Genomic DNA, 15,993 nt, shown 5'->3' on the forward strand with positions numbered 1-15,993 from the left:
GGCTGTTCCTTGGCACTGACTGGGGGGGGGGGAGGGGGCGAGCCGCGGTGGGCTGCCCCCCTGGGAGAGGATGCCATTGCTTCCCGGTGAAGTTCATGGCTCCTGGGAATGTTTGCAACGGAGACCCTGTTTTTTGCAGGTTGGCCATGTTTTACCATCCATCACACTCCCGAGAGTTACAAGAGAAGTTGTTGTTTGGTTTTGCTTTTTCTGACATGTTTTATCGATGCCGGAGCTCTTTGGGGGGAAAAAGAAAATGTTATTCCTCCACAGGACTCCTGCCTGTGGATGCACACGTGTTCAGTCTCCCAGTCAAGATTCTTGTTCATGCTGTTGGCTTCTTGCTGTAGAAGAGTTTGTCCGCTTGATTTGCACTTCCTTCTCTGCGTTTTCAGGTCCTGACAGCATTGTGAAGGTTCCCATTGTTTTATACTATGTCCCTTGAATTTATATAGTGAGTACACACACACACACACACACACACACACACATATATTTCAGAGAGGAAGGGAGAGATAGAAACATCACTGATGAGAGGGAATCATTGATTGGCTGCCTCCTGCACGTTGGACCGAGCCTGCAACCCAGGCATGTGCCCTTGACCAGAATCGAACCTGGGACACTTTTTATGCTGTGTCCCTAGTAGTTACACGGTGAGTTGTATGTACACATCGATGTCCACATCTCTTAGGACATGCACATCTGTTGGGATGGTGGACAGGAGTATGAAACCTAATAAAGAAACGGTGTAGCCCTGGCCCGTTTGGCTCAGTGGATAGAGCGTCGGCCTGCGGACTCAAGGGTCCTAGGTTCGATTCCGGTCAAGGGCATGTACCTTGGTCGCGGGCACATCCCCAGTGGGGAGTGTGCAGGAGGCGGCTGATCGATGTTGCTCTCTCATCGATGTTTCTGACTCTCTATCCCTCTCCCTTCCTCTCTGTAAAAAAATCAATAAAATATCTTAATAAATAAATAAATAAACGGTGTGGTGTGTTTTTTTTAAAGTCAATGTTCTCCACTTGTAAGGGTAATGTTTCCCTGACCATTCTAGAACAGATTTTGTCATTTTAAGATACACAATTTGCCCGAGAGAAAAGTCCTCAATTGCTGCTTTTTTCCTTTTCCCGGATTTCCCAGCACATCGTGGACTGATAAGTAAACCGAAAAGTAAAAGACCGTATCCTAATTCATTCAGTGTGTCTGTGTGGAAAATACACATAATTTATTCCCAGAATTATCAGAGCTCGGACAGTCCCTATTGGCAAAATAATTCGGTTACAGATTTCTTGCTGTAAAGGACAAAAATGGGTCAGATTTTTATTCCACAGTAACCCAACCCACTTTTTATTTAAAACAAAAAAAATAGTTCCTTATGACACCAGCACTAAAAAGGGGGACAGGGCTCTGGAAAGCTTTTGAATATTTGACTTTGAGAGTTGTGCGACTCTGAGTTACTAGATCTATCCTATCGATTGCAATTTTCATTTGTTTCTAATGTTAACCAATATATTTGTTAAAGCCAAATTTGTCTGATGAGCCATACTGCCTAGGCCCATCAGATTGTATTAAATCTCAGCTGGATTAAACCCTAAAATTAAGTATTGTGTAAACTACAATGGCATATATACTCTAGACTTCATGTCGAGTATTTGAAAAATGGTAAACTTTTATTTCTCCTCTACTTTGCTCTTATACTGTAGTAATGTCATCAACTTCTATAATAAAGGCATATTAGTCTTTATTACAGAAATATTATTTATTATAGAACTACTTTATTTTTTTTATTGATCTTAGAGGAAGGGAGGGAGAGAGAGAGAAACATCAATGTGAGAGAAGAACATCGATTGGTTGCCTCCTGCAGGCGCCCCAACCAGGGATGGAACCCACCACTAGGCATGTGCCCTGACCGGGAATCGAACCTGAGACCCCTTGATATGGGACGATGCTCCAACCAACTGAGGCACACTGAACAGGGCAGAGCTATGATTTATTTAAACAACATCATCCTTTCTCTCAGACTGTGCCATCGTGAATTGGCCGAATCTGCCAGTTGTGGTGTGTTGGTACCTCATACGGAATGTATGCTGGCTTTCTCCTCTTCGTCGTCCTCACACCCTAATAAAATGGGGAAGAGCAGCATGTCCATCCATGTGACTGTCCCTCCTAAATTTTAGAGAAAACACCCTCATTCTTTTTTTTTCTTTTAATCCTCATCTGAGGATATTTTTCCATTGACTTGTAAAGAAAGTGGAAGAGAGAGGGAAAGACAGAGAAATATCGATGTGAGAGAAACACATCAATTGGTTGCTCCTGCACACGCCCCAACCAGGGCCCCGGCTGGGATGGAGCCTGCAACTGAGGTACATGCCCTTGACTGGAATCGAACCTGGGACCCTTCAGTCCGCGGGACGATGCTCTATCCACTGAGCCACACTGGCCAGGGCTCATTCTTTATTAAGCCAGATCTTCTTAAGACTAACATCTTTCAGTAGTAGAAATGTATGCGTCGTAAGAAAAGCATTCCCTCTTCTCGGCTAGAAATGAGTAAATGAGATAGTGAGAGCTTATTTCTGTTCCACCATTTGTTGGGGGGTCACTTAAACTAGAAGGCACATTTAGAATTTCAGGACATCAGGTAACAAAAATTAAGCTACTGCTCCTGTCATATTAAAAAGGACATCTTGTGTCCAGTGTCTAGGACAGGGGTGGGCAAACTTTTTGACTCGAGGGCCACAATGGGTTCTTAAACTGGACCGGAGGGCCGGAACAAAAGCATGGATGCAGTGTTTGTGTGAACTAATATAAATTCAAAGTAAACATCATTACATAAAAGGGTACGGTCTTTTTTTTTTTTTTTTTTTAGTTTTATTCATTTCAAACGGGCCGGATCCGGCCCGCGGGCCGTAGTTTGCCCACGGCTGGTCTAAGACCTGGCACGTAGCACGCTTAAGATATGTATTTGTTGAATAAATGAATGAACAAATGGACAGACACATCTACCTCTGCTCTCTGAGCAGTTTACATAGTTCTTTCCTCTTGGATGGCTTATTGGGAAGGTAATGAACACACTTGGGAGACTCACAGACCTCAGTTCAAATCCACCTCAACAGAATTTATGTCTCAGGCAAGTTGCTTTAACTTTTCTAAACCTTAATTTCCTCCTCATGTGTGAAATGACAGTTACAACCACTTCACCCGCTTATTAAGAGAATTAAATGTGATGAAATACTAGTAATCAGTAGTATCTAAAACATAGCCAGTGGTCAGCCAGCTAAAATTCCTCTACCATAATGTGACTATACCCGTTACCATAGCACTAGCTGCTACACCAAATAAGTACAGACCAGTCCTGTCGCATAACTGTAGAAGTGTATTTCTTGCCCTGGCCGGTTTTGCTCAATGGGTAGAGTGTCGGCCTGTGGACTGAAGGGTCCCGGGTTCGATTCTGATCAAGGGCATGTACCTTGGTTGCAGGCACATCCCCGGTGGGAGGTGTGCAGGAGGCAGCTGATCAATGTTTCTCTCTCATCGATGTTTCTAACTCTCTATCCCTCTCCTTCCTCTCTGTAAAAAAATCAATAAAATATATTTTAAAAAAATAAAAAGAAGTGTATTATTTCTCATCCACGGAAAACTCTGAATGGCACACAAGTCTCTCCCGGGAGCATTTATCCGCATGGGGCCCAAGTTCCTTCCCCATCAAGGCTCTCCCATATTTAACACAAAATCACATCCAGCTGGCAGAGGGGGCAGAGCATGGAGAATTACGCCCGGAAGGTTCTGTGACATGACTTCCGTTGACCTTCCACTGGCTCCAACCCTCCCAGGTCACCTGACTACAAGGCAGGCCCGGGAAGTGGAGCTTCGCCCAGGAAGGACAAGGAATCGGTTTGACGTCCAGCCAGTCTCTGGCACAGCTGATTTCTGAAATAACCGTGTTAAGCCTCCAGCTGTAATTAGCGAAGATCCTCCATGATTAATAGAGCAATTTCCAAGAGAGCGGAGTTTAAATCCAGATAGAAGTAGCAGGAGAGTCCGTTGCCATGGCCATCGGTACTAATCGTCTTTTTCTCTTTTTCACAGTTGTCTTTCTCGAGGTGCAGGTCAGATGTCTGTGTTAGTAACACACGAGACCGCCCCAGGAACTGGCTTGCACGAATCTAAACTGGGTACCTAACGCCCTCTGAGAACTCCCCTCTTATTTCATTGTCACATCCCCCCTTACGTCTAGAATATGAATGAAGATGTTTCATTCATGTTCTCTCTCTGTCTCTCTCAGCTCAGTCTGTTAGCAATTACGCAATCCCTGGACATTATACTGAGTATTTCAGAGCCTCTTGGGTCACAGCAAGTTACTGACCACAACAACTGCTTGTGGGGCATCGACCTAAAACTCATGTCCTAACCCCAAGGCATCAGCCTACGGCCAGTGATGGTGAACCTTTTGAGCTCGGCGTGTCAGCATTTTGAAAAACCCTAACTTAACTCTGGTGCCGTGTCACATATAGAAAATTTTTTTGTCTATTTGCAACCAATAGTAAAACAAAAGATTATAATTTTTGATAATTTATTTTATATATTTAAATGCCATTTAACAAAGAAAAAATCCACCCACAAAAAATGAGTTCCCGTGTCCACCTCTGACACGCCGTGTCATTAGGTTCGCCAATCACTGGGCCCTACACAGTCATTATTCCTGGCCGTGCGGACGAATCCAGGTACGGGAAGCACTGCAGACCCCTGGTGGAAATTAAATCAACCAGAAACCTCATTTAATCCCCAAGCCTGGCGTTTAGGCTGTAATTTGAACTTCCCCGAAGCTGGGGGCATTTCTGGCTGCTTCCTTATCTGCTCTCTGGGCCTGAGCTTTTCACAACAGTTCCCAGTGACATCATCCCAGTAAACTGCCAGCCCCCATCAAGGTCATCACCGCACCTTTCTCTCAGTGACCTCGCGTCAGATGCAGCTGTGTTCCAGAAAGTGGCCTCCTCCACTTGGAAACACAGTTTCTCCTGCTAATGAAGATACTTGCAGGATCAACTGGGAAGTTTCCTATCTACACCCAACTTTTTAAAAAAACACCCTACTATGAAGTCCTCTGCTGGTCGAGTTTGTAATATTTCCCTAAAGAATACTGGTTTGCGGGAGAAATATCTGGCTATTCATTAAAGGACAACACCTGAGGACACAGGTGGTGCACCTGGTCCTTAGCTGGCTGCTCCTGCTCACCCCTCGGCATCTGCTCCCTGGGCCCTAATGGCGTCCTGTCCCCCTCCCACGCAGGACTCAAGCTGGCTCCAGGCCAGCTCTCTCTCCCATGGGACTCTATCTGGGCAGGGTCAACACTCACCCATTCTTTGCCCTGCAAGCCATTCTCTCCCTCTTGGTCCTGCTACAGAAGCCATCGCGAAGCCTGTTCCCAGTTTCCACCGAATCTCCTCATTGTAGGAACACATTCCGAGCTCTCGCATGAGCCCCTGGGAGCCCCTGGGAGCCCCCTGGCGTGAGCTGTAGACACGTCCTCTCCCCTCTCCCCACAGAACAGGGGGAGCTCGACTTCCCTCAGGGTCACCCCTCCACAAATCTCTATCTCGAATTTTCTCCACTATTTTACATGCTTAAAGTGAACGAGAGCATTGGAATCATAGAGTAATGGACTTTGAACTATTTCTTTCATCAGACCTTCAAAGAACCCAACTTGAACTCTCAGACTTTTTGTATTTGGGGATCTCAGTTGGAACTTCAGCTTTAAATTCCTACTAAGAAGCATGGTCTCTCTGTAGTATATGTACTTTTTTTATTGTTTAAAGTATTACAAATAGTAGTACATATGTCTCTTTTTTCCCCATTGTCCTCCCCCACCCCTGCCTCTCCTACTCCCACTCCCCCCGCAAATGCCCTCACCCCCCTCCCCGTGTCTGTGTCCATTGGTTCTGCTTATATGCATGCATACCAGTCCTTCTGTTGATCTCTGATGTGTGCTCATGTATATAAAAAATTATCAGCTATTATTGAAAAAAATATATTAAAGTGAACAGGTATTCAAGGCACAAACTTAATTAAAATAGTATCTTCTCTGCACTTGTTTGCATTTCTGCTTGACAAATAGGTGACAAACAGATTGCCTTTTTCATACATTGTCACCTACATGAATGATATTAAATGTTTAGACTCTTGCCCTTGGTTCATTTTTCAATTTTTTTTTCTTAAGAAATCTAAAATCAAACACTATGAAATTTTATCTCCAAGGAGCATATGATACGTAAATGTGCCACAAACAAAAAATTAAAAATATGGAAGTACAATTTGCCCAAAGCTGGTCACTTGGACAAGGGTTACAATGAACCATGAAAACCCCTGCATTCAAGGCTGACTCTCAAATCAGGTGGGATTTTGTTTGTTTGTTTGTTTTTAATGGAAGGCTGCCTCGATTTCCCTTCCATGCCTGCGATTACCAAAGAGGAGTTCGTTGCCTTCCTTTGTTCTATATCGAAGTGTAGAAAGTTTCAGAAAATGATTGGGCTTCGGTGTCTAGTTTAAACTCTTCATCTTGCTCCATTCAAAGTGCCTCTGAGTTTACAAGTCAGAGAATAACAATCTACTCAACACATGTCAGTTCTTGCCTACAGCAGGTCTCCTGCGACCTCTCACTTTCTGAAAAGCTAATAGATGTCTCCATGCAAATATCTGACAAAACCCTCCAGTTACATGACACCTAGAAATCTTACTCTGAGCAAAAGCTCCTCTGGGCGGTTCATAAGGGATGACTTCTAAAGAGTGAAGGACAAGGCAAAGCCCCCGACTTTTGACTCTTCATGCACTTTCTCCTCAATGAGGGGCGATCACCACCTCTTCTTCTTCAATCTCTAGTCCTGGTTTCGTAAAACCACGTGCATATCTGCCTCGTGCTATTGTCAGCTCTGACCGGATGTTTTACACCTCAGACCACGCAGTTCACATTGTAACAGTCACTTCACTTTCATTCCAGAAACACTTGCTGACTCTCTAATAGAGAGAGTCTAGAGACGGATCCGAGTACAGCCCATCTTGCCTACTTTCAAGATGTTCTACCTGTTGGAAGACCATCATGTACTACACGTTGCATCAGTAGAAATACGTGTAAAAGGGCAAGAGAACACACCCTGGGAACAGTTCGCAGTGGGATGGAAAGGAATGTCAGGTCAACCTAAAGAGAAGTTAATGACACGCTAGTTGAGCTTCTCATTGAGGTCAGAAGTTGAGCAGGAGGCATACCAGGAAGTGAAAGGAACGCAAAGTAAATCAAGCGAGAGTAACAATGGGGACTCCAGGAAGAGAAAGTGGGTGCAGGGAAGGTTTCTGTGACCCACAGGCATTTGAGCTGGGCTTGAAGAATAATTATGAGAAGGAAGAGTTTACAATTATGCAAGAGCAGTGGAGAGAGAGAAGCAGGAAGAAGTTCCAGAGTAACCTATGATGTAGAATCATCAGAACTGAGTCATCGGCGGTGGGCAGAGGGGTGGTGACAAGAATCATGAGAAAGTCTAATGCTTGAGGGCAGAAGAAAAAATAGCCAGATGAGTAAGAAGAGAAACAAGAAGTTATACAACCAAGATGGGAGAGAATTTTGGGAAAGGGGGATATATTCCTCAGTGGAAATGAGAGAAATTAGACAATGTAAATGGAAAAAGGAAAGAGAGCCAGTCAAAGGGAAGAGATTGAAAATGAAGAAAAAGGGGGATTATTTATGGAGGTATAACTCTAAAGGCCATGGAAGGAGAAGAAAGCTAAAGGGATAGACCTTGAATGGAAGGTAGGTTCTTCTACAAGGGAGCCCGGCCGGTGTGGCTCAGTGGTTGAGCATCAACCTATGAACCAGGAGTCACGGTTCAATTCCCGGTCAGGGCACATGCCAGGGTTGCAGGCTTGATCCCCAGTGTGGGGCGTGCAGGAAGCAGCTGATCAATGATTTTCTCTCGTCATTGATGTTTCTATCTCTCTCTCCCTCTCCCTTCCTCTCTGAAATCAATAATAATAATAAAAAAGTGAACAGGGAATGGATGGCATAGGTGGAAAGGGTTTTGTAGACAGATGGGAGAGATGTGAGTGTTGGCGGCATGAAGGATGAAGGACCACGTGACAATGCAGGTAGGATGCAGGTGGGATGGAGGTTGAATCATAACGCCTTGCATCTCAGTGCCTTGAGCATAAGCTGGTACATGTTATGCATTTGCTTGAGTTCTTTCAACGTCGTTATGCCCAGATCTGCAACCTCTCCTTTTAGGACTGAAACAGACATTTCTGCAGCTGCTAGGAATGTCGGTCACTGACACTGCTTCATGAAGTCCCCTTTCCAGGAAGTGCCCCCTACTAAGAGACCCACTGTACCCCAGATCACACCCCTTTCCAATGAGCTTTCAGTCCCGGGATGTAAGTTCTGGACAAGTCTTCAGGATCATCCATACCCCACACTCCCCCACGGGTCTCCCAGAGCCCCTCATCCCAACACACACACACACACACACACACACACACACACACACACACACACTTCTCCCTCTCTCTGCCCAATCCTGGTCCTTCACTCCTCCCCCCGCCCCCACTACCCACACAGGCATTTATCCTGAGAGCACTCCCCCAATCCTGCAAGCCACAATCCCTCTCAGAGTCAGTCTCACTGGGAATCCAACCTGAGAAGAAAACCCTGCCAGCAGGCCGTGGGAAAATCAGGATTTCATGAATGAACAGCTCTGTGGTGGGCAAAACCTCCTCTTTTCCCACCCTCTTGTCTCCATGTGGATTAAAATGGCTCTCCTGAGGTTCCCATGCCTTACTCCCTCCTCCCCGGGGATGCATCTGACTGGGGCTTTGGGGAGAAGTAACTGGGCCCTTAGCCCATTCTGAGGTTCCTCTGTTTGGGGGTCAGGTCTGCTCCCCGCATGCCAAAAGAGGCCTGCTCTGCAGTCGGGCCCTGTGATTTTCTGGGTCTGGGGTGGAGCGTTAGCAATCTCGCTTGTCTGCCGGCCCAAACCCACATTCTCCAACCCAACTTGCACTAACAGAAAGCTGCTGGCTTTCTTTCCAACACCTGCCTTGTGTATTGCGTTTCTCTCTCTTTTTAAAAAAAATACATTTTTTTTTTTATTTCATTGATTTCAGAGAGGAAGGGAGAGGGAGAGAGAGATAGAAACATCACTGATGAGAGAGAATCATTGATTGGCTGCCTCCTGCATGCCCTCTAACTAGGGATCAAGCCCACAACCTGGGCATGTGCCCTTGACAGGAATCGAACCCGGGACCCTTCAGTGCACAGGCCAACACTCTATCCACTGAGCCAAACCGGTTAGGGAAGTGGTCGGCAAACTCATTAGTCAACAGAGCCAAATATCAACAGTACAACGATTGAAATTTCTTTTGAGAGCCAAATTTTTTAAACTTAAACTATATAGGTAGGTACATTGTTATTAACTTAATTAGGGTACTCCTAAGGCTTAGGAAGAGCCACACTCAAGGGGCCAAAGAGCCGCATGTGGCTCGCGAGCCGCAGTTTGCTGACCACGGGTAGAGCATGTATTGCGTTTCTCAATTGAGATCCATGTTCACAAGGAGGAGAGAGGAGCTATTTTGCTCTGGGAAACCTTTACTGCTACAGCACTTTTGAAAGGGAAAGAAACGAGTATTTGGGAGACTTGGGAGTGGGGAGGGGGTGGTGGTGGTAAGAAACCAGCAGGGCTCAGAAGGAGTGTGAAAAATAAACACGATGTGGAATATACGATAAGGAAAACTATAATGGTGTCAACATTCAGCAAATGTTCATGAACTCGAGTCATATATGCAAAGCTCCTGCCCCAGAGATGGAGTGAGTCATGAGGGGAATTTACCCAAGTTCCCAGTCATTAGATTTAAATCATTGTTCTTTATTCTCCAAATTGTTGCCTTAATTCAAAAGACTTATAAAGAACCAAGAGTGTTGGCTCTGTGACAAAGACCTGCATCAGCCTTTTGCTAAAATCAGTTTTACCATGAACTTAATTACATTTTATTACCAACAGATAAGTATGCTAAATGGATCCACGTATTAAAACATCTATTATAGGTTTCCAGAAGTGATGGTGAGGATGGCACTGTTTTTATTAATGCTTATTTTTAAATTACTTGGATTTGACTTCATTTTACCCCAAATTACCCTTCAAGATCATTTTTCGGGCTTAGTCCCAAATCAAGGACGGCTCTGAGACTTTTTCCATAGCAAGAAATTAGGTGAGATTATTTTTGTTTTCAGAATAAACAGGGTTAAGAAAAGTTTATGTTAGAGCCATTGAATGTTAGAGGTGTCATATTGTGCAGATTTCACATTAAATATAATTCTATTTCTTGTTTTCATTTCTGTTACTTCACAAACCAACCAGATGTAATAAGGTTTCAAGAGCTAGAAAACATGTCTTTGGTTTTTTCTCATCTGTTTGGGTTTCTAAGGCACTATTAAGTATTGATGAAATAACTCCATAATTCGTTCGTTGCTTGCCAGTCATTTTGCTTATCAATAATGCTTTTTATCAGTTTCCTCTAAAGCAGCAGTTCTCAACCTGTGGGTCAAGACCCCTTTGGCGGTGGAACGACCCTTTCACAGGGGTTGCCTAAGACTATCGGAAAGCACATATATAATTACATATTGTTTTTGTGATTAATCACTATGCTTTAATTATGTTCAATTTGTAACAATGAAACTGGGGGTCACCACAACATGAGGAACTGTACTAAAGGGTCGCAGCATTAGGAAGGTTGAGAACCACTGCTCTAAAGCATCCAGATTTCTTGAAAACAGTAGGAGCTATGCAATATAATTTTTCATTGTGTTTTCTTTTTCTTTCCTTTTGTAATCCTCACCCAAAGACATGCTTAGAGAGAGGAAGGTGGAGGGAGAGAGAGAGAAAGGAAGAAAGAGAGAGCGAGCAAGAGAGAGAACTGATCAGCTGGTTGGACCAGGGATCAAACCCACTACTGGGTATGTGCCCTGATCAAAATCACACCAGCAACCTTTTGGTGCACAGGACAACGCTCAACCACCTGAGCTACTTCCACTGAGCAATTTTTCACCCTTTATAATGTGACTACAGGGGGGCAGGAAGTGGGGGAACACAAGGCCTTCAAGTTCTCCATCCGGCTGTGATATTCCTGTCATCTGTGCTATGATGAATGCATGAGATGGCAACATGGCTCTGCTCTCAGAGATGATGATGGGTTTGCTCTGAGCAATCAACGCTCATACCTGGGCCTCTTGTGATCAATGACACACAATTTGGAGACGGCTGACTGGGGTTAATGGTGCAAGCTGTGGCTTTGGAACAGAACTCTTCTCTCTGTGAGGCTAATTGGCCCATATGGGGATTAAACTGGTAACCGTGTCCTTATTTGTCAACCCATCTATTCAGTGGTTGAACCTGGTTGCACCCGAGTCATGCCCCCAATTCAGCCAATGTATTTTCAAATCCTAATATCACAACTTTAGAAAGAGGAAGAGGTCATTTTTTTTAAACTATACAAGCTATTTATCAACCCAAATCACAGTAAGAAAATCATTAAAAATTAAATAACAATTATCCTGTTGCTAATCGTGCTTAAATGAATACCCCCAGGTGTGGGAAACAGAACAGGAGACGAGTTGACATCCCATCAAGTACCTTAGTCTGTGGCAAATTCCAAAATTACTTTCAAAATTGTCAAGACATGCCTTCAAAGACCCCTCCTGGCCACCCAATGACTGCAGAGGGTTAACAACCACCTCAACTCGCCCCCAAAGGGTCAGGTTTCAAATGGAGACCTGACCTTCTTTCCTCCCTTGATTTTTCTTTGTTTCTACGCTCACCAGAAGGCTTTTAAAAATCCCGACCCCAGAGAATTTTTAAAAATCTGTTTACCAATTACATGATTAATGTCCTGACTTTGACAAAGAAAGAAAACAAACACTTTTGGCCACAAAATAGAGGCCCATCCTTCAATATAGACTTTAGTTCAGACTTTAATTCAGTGGAGTACGGATCTCAACAAAACAGCATATTTAAATTCAAAACTTCCTTTCAGATCTACTTAGATTTTTTTACTCTCAGTTTCCTGATGACTAATGCGATTCTCTTCTCCAATTCAAATAATGCTTAATATCTGACTAATACACAAAAAAACAAGCCCCAATGTTGTCAGTGGGCAATGGTAGAGCCTACAGCATAGTGGACATGAACAAGTCAAACATAAAAAACAGAGTAAAATTGGGCTAGTTAACTTCAGAATGGAAATGTTGTTCAACTTTGTTGTCAAAGTGTTTACTCATGCAAATCCACCTTTCCCAGGAACTGGCACTTCTGCTATTACATTTATATTTTGAAGCAGGAGAATCTTTCTCTCTTTCTAGGTTGATTCATAATTCTTACTTAGAAATTGATTCAAAACTTCAGTGTAAACTTTATTAAGTTCCAATTTCCTTTTGAGTACAGTCACTCTACAGCACATATGTGCATGCATATTCATGAGCATAACAATTTACAGATAAATTGTTATATTTGTCTTATTAAGGAATATTATTTTGCATTATTTTTCCTTTGATAAGTAGTTCCTTTTCCAGTGACTCACTTTCATTGGTATAGTGTGAAGAAGCAGTATTTTTTTTTCCTGGGGATAAAATATTAATTAATTGTGTGACATTTTATGCCTCTTTATTCTTTAGGTCATGGGGATTAGAACTTTGGCTGCCATGTTATACTTGTTAACAGTATGTGATATAAAAGGGTAAAAGACTGTAATTCTGTGAGTATGAAATGAGAGAAATCACTAAGAAACTCCTAAGAACAGAGCTTTGGATGAGGGAGAAACTGGATGCAGGAAACCATTACATATTCAGTAGCTATAAGAACTCAAGGGAAGTGTGATATCACCAAGTACAATTTTAAGATTATTCCTGTTGAACAAAAGAAGAATGGAGCTTGAGGTCCCTCGTGCATTAATTTCTTTAGAGCAATAAGAAATAAGAGGATTAGGGGTATTAATATGTTTTCTAGAAAAGCCTGCAAAACAAATAAAACAAAACAAAACTTATATCACAGAGTGGAACGAGTGAAGGGATTGAAGACTCAGGATTTGGGTTTGATTCCCAGCTTTGGAATGTGAAATTGGGCAGAATATGTCAAAGACTTCAGTTTTGCCCATTTTTTTAAAGTTAGAATGTTTGTTTTCTTGTTTATTAATAAAGTTGTAAGGCTCTTTATATATTCTGGATACAAATCCTTTGTTAGATTTATGAATTGCAAATATTTTCTCCCAATTGGTGGCATTTTATTTCCTTGTTTTGCTTTATGACCCTGGTTAGGACTTCCAATATAACACAGAATAGGAGTGGTGAAAGGAGGTGGAGTGAGGGGAAATATTCAGTATTTTATCATTAAGTAAAATGTTAGGTATAGATTTTTAATTGCTGACCTTTGTAAGGTTGATAAAATTCCTCTTTTTTTCTTAGTTTGCTAAGAATTTTTTATCATAAATTTATGTTGAATTTTGTTAAAAGCCTTTTCTGGATCTATTGGGGTACTTATTTGGTTTTCTTTGTTTTAATATGGTGAATTACATTAGTTAATTTTTGCATGTTAAACCAACCTTGCATTCCTTGGGTAAACCCCAGTTGGTCATGACTTACTATTTTACATATTGCTGAATTAGATTTGCTAATTTTTAAAAAAGATGTTGTATGTCTGTTCATAAAGGATATTGTTGAGTGACAGTGGGAGTGCTGGCTCTCAACTAAGCCTTTCAGATACACCAGGTCTAGGTGGGTCAGGGCTGTCTCATTATTGCTCCTACACTGACATTGAGTTGGTGGGATTTGGCCTTGTTACTGATGTGTCTTCATCAGGTTGGGCTGCCATCATAAAATACCATAGATTGGGTGTCTGAAACAATAGAAATTAATTAGCTCACTGTTCTGGAGGCTAGAAGTCCAAGTTCAAGATTTGCCAAGATGTGGTTCCTGATGAGAGCTCTCTTCCTGTTTTACAGATGGCCACCTTCTGCTATGTCCTCACATGGTGGAGGGGAGAGGGGCTAGAAAGAGACAGAAACAGAGATAGAGATACAGATAGAGACAGAGTCAGAGACAGAGGTAGAGGTAGAGAGCCCTCTCTGGGTTCCTTCTTATAAGGACACTAATTATATCATGTTAAGGCCCCACCCTTATGACCTCACTCAATTTTAATTACTTCCTTTTAGGCCCTACCTCCAAATAGTCACATTTGGGGAGAAGGGTATTAGAGCTCAACATGAGAGTTTGGGGGGACACAATCCAGTCCACAGTATGATGATGGTCATGGAACTCCTGCATCTCTTATAGGCCCCCTCTGACACTACCCCAGAGGGGAGAGGGAGGAGCAGCTCACGCCTGCCGAGGTGGGTGGCCTCCATTGACACAGCAGTACCACAAGGTCATGGGGAGAGTCATTCCTGTGATTCCCTCAGGTGATGTAAGTCAGATTGTCCTGCTCCGTTGTCATGTGAGAGGACCTGTGAGGGGTCACAAGACAATGAAACGTACGTGGCCTCTAGGCACCGAGAGCAGCTCTGCTGACAGCCAGCAAGAGAATGGGTCCTGGGTCCTGTCACTGCAGGGGATGGAATTCTGCCAACAACCACGTGAGCCTGGAGGTGCACCCTGAGTTCCAGGAAAGAAACAGCCGGGTCAGCCCCTCGAGTGCAGCCTGAGAGAGCACAGGAGGCCCAGCGAAACTGCACCCAGACTTCTTACCTGTAGAGACTGAGATAATGGATGGATGTGCCTTTAAACTGCTAAATTTGAGGTAATTTGTTACACAGTGCAATAGATAACTAGTATGTCACGATGATTTGTTTTTTTAATATATTTTTTATTGATTTCAGAGAGGAAGGGAGAAGGAGAGGGAGATAAAAACATCAATGATGAGAGAGAATCATTGATCAGCTGCCTCCTGCAACACCCCCTATTGAGGAATCGAGCCCACATGTGCCTTCTACCGGAATTGAACCTGGGACCCTTTAGTCCGCAAGCTGATGACACTATCCATGGAGCCAAACCGGCTAGGGCTGTCACTCTGATTTCTAAGTCTTTATACTTGTGATCACCTCTCCCCCACCCTGTGCATTACTGCAGATCCTGTGAAATTTCTGATGAGAATGGAGTGAGGTTCGCCTGCTCCCTGGAATGCATCTGTGACATAAATAAGCAGCAAGTGTAGACATTTGGGGCTATGCTTAATGATGGATCTGCAGCACAAGCCGATAAAAAGGCAAGGCATTTCTTGTCATATGAAGTATGTGGGCTTACTGGAGAAGAGGCCTTCTGCCAAAAGTTGGAAGAAATGACAAAGGGTAATAAAATGTAATATCGGAGGAGATGGCAACAGATGGACTGTAGGCTTTTAAAAATGTGTTGGAATCTTTAAGGTGAGTGAATCCTTTCTGACCAAAAATGGAAGAAAGGGTTTACATGTGTACAAGCAGAAAGAATAAGCAAGCAATGCTGAACTCTCATGAAAAAGATGGAAAATAAAAGTTAAGAGGAACACATCTATGATTAGCATCAACAGAAGTGCATCTGTGCCAAGAAGTTAAAGAATAAAACAAAACAATTTTAATACGCAAGATAGGAGTTACAAAATGTCTCATGTCAAGAAACGTGAAAGGCGAGGCAAGATCCCTACGGAGCAAATGATGGCCATGTTGGCATGGGTGCCCAAATCCCACGGAAGAAACAAGTTTTCCGTCCAGAAACACACACATGTCAGTCATCCTTTGCCCATTTCAAAATTCCAAAAGAAGTTCGGTCCAAGATGCAGCATGAGTCTCTCCCTGTTTTCTCCTCAAGAAAATCTCCGTGAGCTGCAAATGTTGCCTTTGTCGCAAACCACTCCAGGTGGGCCTTGTTAGCTCCCGGTTTACTGCCAGATTGTTAAACCCACTGCTCGGAGGCCTGTCATGCCTTCCCAGTCCCACATCCGCTAC

Source organism: Myotis lucifugus, unplaced genomic scaffold, assembly GCF_000147115.1.
Source record: "Myotis lucifugus unplaced genomic scaffold, Myoluc2.0 scaffold_432, whole genome shotgun sequence".
NCBI classification, from domain to species: Eukaryota; Metazoa; Chordata; class Mammalia; order Chiroptera; family Vespertilionidae; genus Myotis; species Myotis lucifugus.